The following is a 14098-nucleotide window of genomic DNA, read 5'->3' as shown; positions in this document are numbered from 1 at the left end:
ATATCCTCATTCATATACTAAATGGAATAGGTCTCACTCTACTTAAATTGACATCACAACTATTACATAAAACCGTCCAAATAGGCAAGTATCAACATCACAGTTACACACCAAACATTTCCTTACATGCATATTAACCCATTTATTGTCCATCCACACATATCATTAATTATTCGTCATGTAAGGTTTCATCCTCACATTTTATGTTCATTTCCTAAAATCCCGCGCTAAGTTTCCAGATAACCACACCTAGAACACCAGAACACAACACGAGCAAAAATCCACATGACTGCCTACGCTTGATATGTCGCTGATGAGTGCGTATTTTTGCCCCCATTTAATGTTTTATTCTAGGTATTTAATTGAATTTGTGTGCTTAAAAAGTGATTTAATTAACAATTTTGATAATTAGGCTGTTTGAGCTTGTGCGATAAAAATGTGTTAAAAAGTGATTTTTAGCTGCATAAATTATTTTTGGATATTTTAACGTTTGTTGATGCAGTTGAAGTTAAGATTAAGCTCATTCTAGGTGGGAAAATAAATTGATTGAAGTTACAGAACACCTTTTAAATAAGTCTAAAATTAGCAAGTTCTAGAAAAATCACTTATGCACCCCCTTTTCCAAATGGGCTACAGAAAATATACTTCTACACCCCTGCCTTTGCATATTAACCAAAGTACAGTCTCAATTAAAAGTGAGAACTTTTAGATTATCCACAGTAAATTCAACCAAAGTACAGTCTCAATCAAATTTTACTATGCCTAATCATGTCTACTCTTTTATCTCCTCACCAAATAAAAATCTTAATTAATCAAAGTAAAGTCTCAATTAATTTTAGTTAGAGTAAATACCTTTAATCAAAGTAAAGTCTCAATTATTGGTAAAAACTCATTCAATCACATGAAAGTTTCTAAATAAAATCAAAGTAAAGTCTCAATTAAATTTAAAAACCCTTGAACTCATATGATCAACATGCATATAGATTTAAAATCGTTACTTTTTACGTGATTCAAAGATAAAAGACATAGATGAATGATAACCTCAACAATATTAAAAAGAACAAAGAAAATATTTCATTCTAACCTCAGAATCCATAATGAAATTACAATAGAATCAACCCAAAAATTTTAGCACTCCATGAAACACAAAATAAAATAAAAATAGAAGAAGAAAGCAAGAAATTAGGCCCCCCTAAGGGTTCCTAAATTTCGAAGTGTCGAGCTTTTTTTCTGCTTCTCACTTGGTCTCTTTATATAGGACTTGGATTGGACTTTTCGGTTACTAAAACCTCTCAAATATCTTTTAAAATAAAGATAAAGATAAATATTAAAAAAATATTTGGAGAAATAGTCAGTTTTAAAAATATTTGACAAATATAGTTGATTAATAATTTATTATATAATTAAATAAATTAATTATTTAAAGATATCTAATAAATTATCAGCAAATAATATTTGCATTAATTTTCTAAGTAAGCCATTTTCAATCTTGTAGTCCAAATTTGCTAGGAAATCCAAAATATCAATATTTACAGTTAAACCACTCTCGTTTGACTAGTCTTTGACCAGATTTGAATATTTGACCAGTTTGACCAGCTTTGACTCATTGACTGCCCTATAAGAGACTAACACGTGTCATTCCCTTCTCTCTCCCAAAATTAGGGTTTCTGCCTCCTTCATGGATTGTGTCACAGGTGTAATGCTGCCAGCGTTCCAATATACATTCGTCTTCTGGTGTGGATGAACTATAGGTGTTGCTAGTCATCGGCGCTCCAGATGCAGCAATGGTGGCTCTCGTGTGATGGAGGTTGTGGTCGCGGTTGTCGTTCTAGTTGGTGCAGTGTGAAGGATTTGTGATGGAAGCTCGCAGTAGTGATGGAGGCACTGCGTTTTACCCTGTTCTGATGAATCTCATGGAGGAATCAATGGCCACTCTGGTGTAGGCACGCTTTGGTCACGTGTTGGTGTTGTTGCAGTGCTGTTCTGGTGTGTGAACTGATGTAGAGATGAAGTTGCACGTTGTGACTCATGGCTGCTACGCGAAAATGGTTCTCACAGTTGTGTGTAGATTATGCGCTTTCTACTCTAACGAAGGTGTGCTCGGGAATGGTGCATGCAGGATGGAGGTACAGTGGTGCCCGTGACTGGTGCAGGTGTTGTCGACGAGATCCATGGCTGACGGTGCTGGGCTGTTGTTGGATGAAGGTGCCTAGGGTTTAAGGGAAGAAGATGATGATGACGTGGCACTACTTCATTGGTTGAATTTTGAGTTGTTGGATCATGACACGTGCCATTTTCTGATTGGTTAGTTTAATAAGTAGAGGATTGCCACATGGCATGATCTGAGTGGATATTAGTTTATGAGTGGAAAGAGGGGTGAAAATAAACAAAGGCAGGAGTGTAGAAGTAGATTTTCTGTAGCCCATTTGGAAAAGGGGAGTGTATATGTAGTTTAGGGGGTCCAAAAGTGATTTTTCCAGAACTTGCTAATTTTAGACTTATTTTCCCACCTAGAATGAGCTCAATCTTAACTTTAGCTGCATCAACAAACGTTAAAATATCCAAAAATAATTTATGCAGCTAAAAATAACTTTTTAACACATCTTTATCACACAAGCTCAAACAGCCTAATTATCAGAATTGTTAATTAAATCACTCTTTAAGCACACAAATTCAATTAAATACCCAAAATAAAACATTAAATGAGGGCAAAAATATACACTCATCAGTCGGTGCATACAAATTATAGGAAAATCCTAGATTTTCCAACACTTACTCGCACCCTAAAACCCTCAGTTCCAATTTCCAATATACGTTCTGACAAAATTTTAATGTTCAACATCACACCGAAATCATGCTTGTTTAATTTAATATTAATTTCATAAACATCTTATTGTTCATCACCAGAATCACGTTGATTCATTCCCCGATTCCCACATGAACCATAACCCTAAATTCATACATGATTCATACCATCATCATAAAATGACTAGCAATTATCCCATCACATCAAAATACACTCGAGTATACATCATAGATTCATCCAGGCAACATCAACAACACAGAAGAATCAAGAAGGCATCGAACTGGAGAAACCAGTTCACGTCACCTGGCGGATAACGTCACACTGCTAGGCGGTTAATTAAGAAACCCAGAATTTGGGTTCTGCAGCATGTGTCGCTTGGCAGCACATGAACTACCGCCAGGCGGCTTATGGAAAAATCAAGAAAACGAAAAGAACTCTGGAATGGCAAGGGCATACACTTCAAGTATTCCATACAATGCATATTCATACAATTAAAATCAAGACACGAAGTGGAACTACCCTAACCTGGATATTTTTGCTCAAGACAATGCTAGAATTGCCTTTTTGATGTTGGCAACATGAACCCTTAAGCTAGCTCCAATCCACTATAATTTAAGCCGAGGTTCGAACCCATAACCCTCCAATGTCCAAGAAAGTGCACAACCAATTCAAACAATTCGTGTCTCGTGAAAATTTATATAAATCCATAAATTTATATTCTCTTATCACGGTCAAACATATCATAAAAATAATACAATTAAATAACACACAGTTGGCACACATAGGACTCAAACCTAAGTCCTTTCAACATAACCAAGTACTCTCAACCATTTGAGCTAGTACTTGTCCACGTCATGAAAGTTAACATTTAATGCCATAAAGGCTCCCATTACTCGCATTTATTAAATAATTATTTATTTGATTATTTAAATTCCTCGAGTCTTACATATAACACATCCAAAAATATGAGGGGGTAAAGAGACCATGAAAGGAAGGATACAATGATCAGACAACACATCTAAAGGCCTGCGAAAGTTAAGCACACTAGAAGGTGTTTAATTAATCAAATAAACTGTAGATCTCACAACCTCACCCCACAAATGAGATGGGACATTACCATTTATCAAAAGTGATCTTGTCACCTCTAATATATGTCTATTTTTCTCTCAATCACCCCATTTTGTTGTTGTGAATAAGGACATGTAGTTTTAGGAGTAGTTTTGCCTTTTGGATGCTAATCGGGGTAGCCATGGAGTTTAAAACATGTTTCCATGACATGATTATCCCCATTGTAGTGCGTACACTTGCGTATTCCTTTTTTAGGAAATTTCTTAACAACAAAGGCAGTCCCCATAATAGACTCACTATCAAGTATAGCCTCTTGGCGATTTTCCTCAACACAAACAGTTGCATAAACTAATTGAACATTTGGAAGGGGAGTGGTAGCAAGGATACGACCACGAACTGCATCCAAATGTGTATCTAGGCCAACCAAAAAGACATAAACTCATTGATAATTAATCATGTTGTTATACTTTTCAACATCTTTAGGACATTCCATGGTACAATTTGTGATAGTATCACACTTCAACCATAATCTTTGCAATTTACAAAAATATGTAATAACAGATCCTCCATTTTGTTGAGTAGATAGTACCTCACGATATAATTGATATGATCGGGATGCATCCTGGTTGATTGAGTATGTTTACTGCACAGTGTCCCATATATCTTTTGTCGTAGCTAAGCGAATAAAGAGGAATCTGATTTCTTTCATCGTGGAGTCCAAAAGCCAAGACTTTACTAGATAATTTTCATCTTCCCATGCTTCATATTCATCAGATTTCCTATTTTCTGGTGCAGCCTTTGTTCCAAAGATGAAACCCCAACGTTTTTTTGCCTCTGATCTTGTTCTAGTGGAGTGTTCTTAACTTCTTCAACATCATGTGTTGCAAGTAGTGCAGACAATAACATTAGAGAAGCAGATTTGGCATATTATGGAAAATTAGAAGACATAATTGAGCTCAATTACTATGGGAAATTTAAAGTTACATTGTTCAAATGTAAATGGGCTGACACCACACAAGAAAAAGGGTTTAAAAAGGATGCATGGGGGTTCACTTGTATAAATTTCTCACGATTAATTCACATTGGAGATCGTGAGGATCATGACCCATACATTGAAGCTGCACAAGCTGAAATGGTCTATTATGTCAACGATGAGGTCAACAAGGATTGGGCCATTGCTCTCCATGTCAAACCAAGAGACTTTTATGATATGGGAGAAGGTGATATTGATGTTTGTGAAGTTGAAACATGTCCACAACAAGACTTAAATCAATTTTTTAGTGACTCTGAACAACTAGCACTTTTTAGGGACGATGAAGATGATGACTTATTAAATGAGGACAACCGTAACAATGAAAATGATTCAATGTTAGAGTAATAATAATTACTCGGTATAAGTCTAGGTCATAGAACTTGGTGGAACATGTATTGGTTATAAATTATTTACTTTTACCTTGTTTCTAAGTTAAAGTGTATAAAAATTAGTAATACATGTTTACCTTATTAATTAATTTTTTTATTGGTTTATTTTTTGTTTTTTGTGCAGATATGCCTAGACCGAAGAGGATTAGGAACTTGCTAAAGTCAGTTCCAAGTACCCCTGAAATTGAACACATTTCATCCAGTTCAGAACATTCTGTGGGAAATTATGTGCAAGATACCTCTAGACAACCATCTACTCAACAAGGACAAGCAAGCATTCAACTAGGCCAACCAACAACTCAACCTGGAGAGCAAGGAATTGAATCTGCAGATGCAACTTCTGAACCTGCACAACCACTTGAACCTTCACAACCAGCTTCTGAATCTTCGCAGCCATCTTCAGAATTTTCACAACCAACATCTCAATATATTCAACCCAATTCTGAAGCTGAACCTGTAGTAATAATCCCCAAAAAAGGAAGACAATCAAACCACTATTGGTTTGTGGATGCTATAGGTAAATTTAATATTGTGTTAATGTTTTCAATTAATAAGTTCCAATTAATGTATTTGATTTTTACAGATGAAGATGGAGTTAGTAAAAATCTTAAGGTCAAGGTTAAGGATGCTCACAACTTGCCAAATGGATTACGTGTGGTTGTGAATTATGATGATAAATATCAACCAATTGGAGAAGCATTTGGTCTTCTTGCTGGAGTGTGTGGGCAACTAGCAACAAATTGTATATTGTTCCCTATAAGTTTTGAAAGGTGGTCATCTGTGCCAGATACTTACAAGGACAAAGTATGGGAAAGTCTAAAGGTAATTAAACTCTCTATTGTTATTTCTTCTATTAAATATAAATTATAAATATTGACTAACATTTGAATTCTTTGAAGCCTCGATTTTGTTTCAAGATAAATGAGGACTTGGCAAAAAGAGATGTTATGTCTAGAATTGGAAAACTATGGAGGGAGTACATATGGAAGCTGTGGAATGAGTTTTATGACCCCCTTCTTAGTAGAAATGATCTCATCAAGAATGTTCCCGATGAGATTACCATGGATCAATGGGCTCTTTTTGTTGATTATCGTCTCAAGCCTTCAACAATGGTAAACAAATTGTAATTAGTATATTTACATACATTCTCAATTTAAATTTCCATAAAACTGATTTCCTTTTCATTTGGTAGGAAATGGGTAATAGAAATAGAGATATCAGGAAAAGGCAAATTATTCCTCACACGGGTGGTGCTATGTCTTTATCAAGAAGAAGGGAAAATTTGGTATTTTTTTTTTTGATATTTTGTTCTCAATTTAGTAATATTCTAATGTTTGACTTAAATTATTTTCTTTGAATATTAGAAATTGGAGCTTGGCAAGAATATTGGGAGAGCTGAAATGTGGAAGGTGACTCATAAGAGAAAAAATGGCACCTATGTGAATGACGAGGCTATGGAGATTGGGGTAACTTTACTCATATCATTAAGTTGTTAAAATATGGATTATTAGATGACTGAATTTGGATGCTTTTCTGTTAATTAAGTTATGACAACATGCTTTTCTGTTGAGTTATGATAACATGCTTTTCTTGAATCCATGAATTGATTTTGGGTTGTCTGGATACATCTGAAATATTTCTGATTTTGGGTTGTGCTGTGGATACATCTGAAATATTCTACAGATGTTCAAGATTTGATTTTGTGTTGTGCTGGATTAATCCATGAATTGATTTCATAATGGCACATCTACAGCATTCAGGACCATCTTTGCATTGTCATTTTTCTGTTGTAAAACTCTACATCAGTTTTTGTCTGCAGTAACCGCATCTGCCTGAGTTCTTTCAGCATATTCTTTTCCTATCCTCATTGCATGATGCATTTACATTACATCTGAAATATTTCTGCTTTGGTGGTTAGAGGAATGAACTGAAATTCAAAGAGATGAATAAATAAAAGTGAAAACTAAGTCTAGACCAAGCAAAAACGAATTTTCAAGTTTCCTCAGGCTAGGATCTTTTGGATCTGCAAAAGCAAAATCAGTACATAAATATGTTAAAAGTCATGAATTGAATTATGTTTGATGTTACTGAATTGCATTGTTTTTCTACTATCACAGATTGGTTTTATTGGCACCATTTAGGTTTCATGCAAGTTCTGCTTTTAAACTCATTTTTCATTTAGTTTTAGCATGCTCATTACTGTCTCTTGGACAACTCATTAGAGAAGTTCAAAGGCAAAGTGTCTCTTAGGACATTTGCCCCATCACATTTTGAGAATGGGTTGTGGAAACAGGGTGGGAACTGCGTTAGAACTAGGCCATTTAGGAGCAATGAGACACAATTAGAGGGTCTTGATTTGGAGTGTTATATGATTTAGTTCTAGTTTAGCATGCTCATGGTCTCTAATATTCATATTGCATTGAGAATATTAATTAGTGTAGATTGATACTCTAATTGAGAAGTAAGCAACGTGTCTGATTTGTTACAGTAAACCCACTACAAAGCATACTTAATTAAAGACATTATTGCTTTAATAAATTTGTTACACACTTTTATCTTTTTCTTAATCAAACATCAAACATCTCGACAAATTAAGTATTTATATCTCACTTCATCATTTTCTTCAATCTTCATGAAATACTAGGATCTGTAGTTCATGTTTTATCCCATTTTGAGTTAATGTTGTGTTTGAGATAGAATAAATTGGAAACTGAAAATTGATGAATTAAAGTTGAATTATTATTCCTATTTTTATGCAGGAAAAAATTGATGAATTGATGTTGAAAAATCCGGAAACTGCATCTGAAATATCTCCAAATGATCCTATTGGTGTCATATTTGGAAAAGAGCATCTAGGTCGGGTTAGAGGACTTTCGTATGGCGCGTGTCCTACTCTTGCTTTTCAGCAATCAACTACAAGAATAAGAGGAATCAACTTTGCTTCACCTAATGCAGCTTCACCACATGACAAAGACAAGTTTGTGAAGATTGAAATGAACTTGCAATTGTCAAGAACCAAGTGCAAACACTGCTTGCCTATATTGCTTCTAAAGAAGATGTTTCAGAACATGTTGCTGCAATGGTTGCTGGTTTGGTATGTCCATCTATTAATGAGTTATAATTTACATTAGTAAATTACTTAAACTTATTGTGTGGATCTCATAATTTATTTCAGTTTCCCTTACTCATATATACTATATTATTTCTTCATTGCAGGCACCAGATATTGAAAGTGGTGTGCCATCTCCGCATGAAATACTAGGATCAAGTGGTGGAAGCAAAACACCTTAGACTTAGGACTTTTAATGTAGTCTTTTTTTCTTAGATGCTTGAATATTTTGGTACTCTTAATGTTGTCTTTTTATTTTTCCAAATGCTTGAATTGGTACTTTGATGTAGTTATGTTATATTGACAATGAATCAATTTAGTTTATCAATTTCTATTTGATAGTGTTATAATTTTTTATATATTTTAAATTATCATGAAAAAATAATTTTATCGAATTATGAAAGTATAAAAAATATTAAAAAAGAATAAATAATTAAATATTAAAATTACGTCATTTGATACATTTGATAATGACGTAATTAATCTCAGAATAAATTGTAATTAATTAAACTGGTGACATTTAAAAATGTCATAATATAATGATAATAGTGTCAGTTTAAAGCGTCGTTTTTCACATTATATTTGTCATCCAGTAAAAATATTACGTCAGCTTTAACTGACGCTTTTTGCGTCTTTAAACCGCCACTTAATACATTATATAAAATGACGGTTGTTGCAGCGGTTCATCTATAACCGTTGTATTATACTTTGTGACGGCAAGAATTACGACATTTCAGGAAACCGTCGCTCAAGTAAATAACGACAGTTAAAAATGACGTAAATTACAAAAATAAACGTCGGTATTTACATGTTTTTTTGTAGTGTCTGTACATTCAATGACCACTCAACATAGTTGGTGTTGTCAAGTCGTTCAGGGGTTAGTGCTTCGTGCATATGGGTAGCAGCGAAAGTCCCAAAATCATGTTTCTCCGTTTGATTTTTACCGGAAGGAGCCATCAGAAATATTCAAATAAAGAAACACCATTTCCTATATTGTAGAGGATGTCGGTGTTTGGCTCTTGATACCATATAAAAATTATGTAAAGAATAATTTTGATGTATTATTTCAAAGAATAGGGTACCATATATATATACATACAACAATGCTATAATTCCTCATTTATTAAAGGAATGACAACTGCACAGATTTGTTCACAGAGGTAATAATGCCTAAATTATAGCTAATACAATATTTGATTACATAATATTTGCTAATAGAATATTTGACATATCTTAACAAAGACATAATGCAATACAATTAAAGGACAACCTTACATTTGACACAATACCTGTATAGATTATGGACAAGAAGGTCAATGAACTAAGAGGCTAACAAATTCCATTAATGAAGGTCATATGGAATGAAGCTACTGTATATACTACATGGGAATTAGAAGAAAAAATAAGAGGAATTTATCCCATAAGTTTTAGTCAATAAAAACAAAATTTCGAGGATGAAAATTTTGTAGGTGGGTGAGAATTGTAACATCCAGAAAAAAAATTCAATTCAATAATTTCATTAATCAATGAATTATATTATACATATTTTAAAATTATTAAAAATATATTATTACAAATAATAATGTATTTAATATAATAAATTGTGAATATATATATATATATATAACCATTATAAACATATAAGAAATCAAAACTAATTAACTAATAACAATATAATAATCTTATACTACAAAGTTATTTTACACGTTTAATAATATACAAATATATATGTATAGAACATAATATATAAAAGTATGAATGTAGGAAGGAATAAATGCAAACATTTAAAATAATTGGACTAAGATTCAAACATTTATATATAAAAGTTCTAAAGCAAATGGATAAACATAAACATCGAATGGAATAACAAATATATAACGCAACAGTGAATAGCGTCATAAAACTATTATTATATCTAATACAAATTAAAAAAAATGAAGAAATTATAAGATAATGATTTAGTGACATTAGCACATGCATTTTATCCTTTCACTGTGTAAAGAAAAAAAAAATCTCTGAACGAGGAATCCATATAAAAAAATAGCAAACTAAAGAGACTAGATTCACTTCAAACCAAATGCAATGATTACTTTATGACTATATATATATATATACCAAGTTAGATGATGAAAGAAAAAGGGAGAAAGAGATGGAGAGGAGGTAGTGAACAAAAGAGTCACCGGAGAAAAAAAGAAGAGCATAATGTAACCGTGCGTGTGTATAAAAAAAAAGGAAGGGACATGCACTTGTATCTTTCGATATATGAGTAAGGGGAGGGGACATCTATCATTTATCATTTTATTTTTATTATCCTTTTATATGTTCATAATTATTTTTATATTTATATTTACCTTTAGTGAGGTGTCCTTAAACTCATTCTAACTCATTCTAATTTATATTCAGTTCCTATTCTTGTTTAGTTATTTATATTCATCTCTAGTATTGTACTGATCTTATTTATTCAATTTATATTTACTCTCATTTATTAATATTTATCTCTAGTCATATACGAGTCCTCTTTAATTATTTATTTATACAATTATATGGTTTAATATAAAATAAAATTTATGATAAATAAAGATTTGATTATTGTAGTTGGAGGTACACTAGTGCAGAATAAACTTTTTACACCGCCCAATATGCACCAGTTCATGCGCAAACGAGGTCTATGAAGACATGGTGGCACTTTTATAATTTTTTCGAACTTTTATGCCTCGGTTGTACATAGAACCAAGGCATAAACCCCCCCAAAATTTTTATTTTTCCCGCTACTTTGATATTTTTAAACAGGTGGCAGACTTTTCTGCCTCGGGTCAAATCTAACCGAGGCAGATAGATGTTTATGCCTCGGGTCTCCTATAACCGAGGCAGATAGATGTTTATGCCTCGGGTCTCTTATAACCGAGGCATATAGATGTTTATGCCTCGGTTTAAAATCAACCGAGGCAATAAGTCTTCTTAGGGTTAAAAGGAAATCGCGCCATTGCTCGTCTTCTTCGCGTTAGTAGCATCATTTTTTCTCTCTTCCATTTTCGAACGCAAGTCTCGTTGCAGAAACAAGTTTTTTGTGCCCCTTCCTTTTCAACTTCTCGCGTCTTCCTCCTCAGTTTCTCGTCCAACTCCTTGATTCTTGCGAGCAACTTCACCTTCTCCGTCTCGCTCTCCAATTTCGAAAACTCAATTTTCGTTTCTCTTCGATGTTTCTTAGAGCAGACACCTTGGACTGCACCAACTCCACGAGGTTCTTGTGCAGTGCCATGTTCTCGTCGACCTCGCGTTGGAGTTGGTCGGTGCGGCGTCGTTTCGATGTTGCGTCGGATTTAAGTTGAGGATAGAGCTGGGAGCAGAAGACGTACTCGATTTGCGCAATGCGGTCCTTGGCATCTTGAATTGAAGCGACGAGGATGGTGTTGAGATTGTCGATGTGGTGTGCAGCGCCGGAGTCAGTGAGAGGAAACCCTAACTTCAGAGAGGGAGGGAGGGTCAAAAAGTTTTTTTTTTAAATTCTTGATACCCATTAGGCCTCGGTTCCCTCCAGAACCAAGGCAGTAACCCTCGCATATGCCTTGGTTAATAATCGAGGCATAAACAAATCTTTTTTACCTCGTCAGTATATGCCTCGGGTGTAAAATCGAAGCCAAAAGGTCAAAATAACCGTGGTCAAATCCCTTCCCTGCACTAGTGGTATGACCTTGAGATTTAGATGAGTAAGTATTACTCAAGATGAGATGTTCTTGGGTTACTTTATTAGCCATGATGAGGCTTATTTATCCTGACTAGTCACTACAAAATTAACCCAAGTCTTTATAAAGTACAATAAACATCAAGTTTATGGATTTAAAATTGTTTTATTTTATTTTGTTTTATTTTATTTATATATGTTGTATTTTTGTGTGTGATATTTGCCTTACTTCTTATTTTTTGATTGTGTATGAAAAACAAAATTTTATAATCTCATCAAAGATGTTTGCTCCTAATATGCCTGACCTCTTCTTTGCTGATATCGTAGCAGTCTTCCTAGAAAATGCATGGCAAACAAATGCAGTAAATAATTCAATAATATTTTGGGAACATAGAAATTCTACCATCACCTTCCTAACTGCTCCAAATGCACCTGTTATCCTTGAATGACAAATTTAAGTCACTTCTTATCTACCCCCAATAGCCCAAATGAATCATATCCATAACCTCTTCCCTCCAACTGTATAAAAGATAATATATAAGAAAAGAAATGTAACTAAATAATACTTCTTTTCTTTCTAATGTAGGAAATATAGTATGTACTAATTGATGTAAAATATAACATTTTTGTGTAAAATGTAATATAGTATTGTAAAATATAATATATTGGAAGAAGCGCAAAGTGGATTAAGTGATTATATTGGGAATTCAGAATTTTTTATTATTGTGAAGTATTGAATTTGTGTGTAATTTATAGTATAATAAATTATTTTAATTTAATAAATAATTAATAAAATAGGTTTTGATAATATACTAACCACTTAGAAAGATGTATGATTTTTTAAAATTTTAGGAAATAATAATAATAATAATAATAATAAACAAAATATTTTAATTGACAACAAAGTGAATATACCATGAATTAAGATAAAGCGTAATATATATATATATATATATATATATATATATATATATATATATATATATATATTCGTATGAATTTTTCTTTCACTTCTTTATTAAGATTTTTTTTTGTTATTTTCGTTTTAGTATAATAATAATTTTATAATACTTAAACTTTAATAACTTTTAAATTAAGTATAAATTTTACTTTTATAAGTCAAACTCTTATATAATATCATATTATCACATTTGAATAAAGATGTCTAACTATAAATCTTAAGATGTCCTAAAAGTCACTCAAATAGTTTTAAGGACGTCATATGGACATTAGGGCATATTTTTTTATCAACGAGTTACACTGACGTATTTAATATGTGAGGTTAACCACTCAATCATATTAAATACGTGAGTGGGTTAGCCACTCGAATTTACTGTGTCGTCAAGTTGGTTGTACTTAGATGTATTTAATATGTGTGTAAGTTTAACCACTCAAACTTATTTATTGTGTCGTCACTCGAATTTACTGTGGGGTTAACCACTCAAACTTATTGTGCCAACAATGTACTTAGACGTTTTGATAATGTTGAGGAGTGGGGATGTCACTAAAGCTCAACGCACAATCACCATTTTGGTTGAGCTCCTCCATCATGCATTTAGTTCTTGTACCTCCTGGCGCGCCTGAGTTCCGACTAACTCGCCTCCTAAAGCTAAGTTGGGCCTGGGCCACATTTTGCTCTTCATCAGATCCACTCGTCTATAGCCCATCTCATGCCCTACCCAAGCAACGGCTAAGAGGATGAACAAACCTCTCCGGGTAAATTGGGAACATGTCGGTCTACGAGTACAACCATTTTTGAGATTCAAGGAGAGGTTGAGATGAGGTCGGGTCTAAGACGAATATAAAACTCAGAAGTCTATGACTGAAAAGGAGGGGTCGAAGTAAAAAAGCTTGAGTGAGGAGGATAGGAGGACACTCTTACTCTAGTTCTTACCAAAAGTTACCTTTCTGAATATTCTGCCTCGTCGAAGTGCCAAAGTGTGACCGTGGTGCATCCATGGTCCCTCTTTATGAGAATAGTTCCTTATTTGTTCTTTTGGATCTAAAAATT

The 14098-nt window shown here is 33.4% G+C and overlaps 1 pseudogene; it reads left to right on the top strand.

Moving 5' to 3' along the window:
* The first annotated feature begins 1856 nt into the window (after nt 1-1856).
* On the top strand, nt 1857-8739 carry LOC146888192 (uncharacterized; annotated as a pseudogene).
* Nucleotides 8740-14098: the final 5359 nt, after the last annotated feature.

Source organism: Vigna unguiculata, chromosome 2 (assembly GCF_037176805.1).
Source record: "Vigna unguiculata cultivar grain cowpea cultivar isolate G323 ecotype 2 chromosome 2, ASM3717680v1, whole genome shotgun sequence".
Taxonomy (NCBI): domain Eukaryota; kingdom Viridiplantae; phylum Streptophyta; class Magnoliopsida; order Fabales; family Fabaceae; genus Vigna; species Vigna unguiculata.
This window is presented reverse-complemented; position numbering and strand designations above follow the sequence as displayed.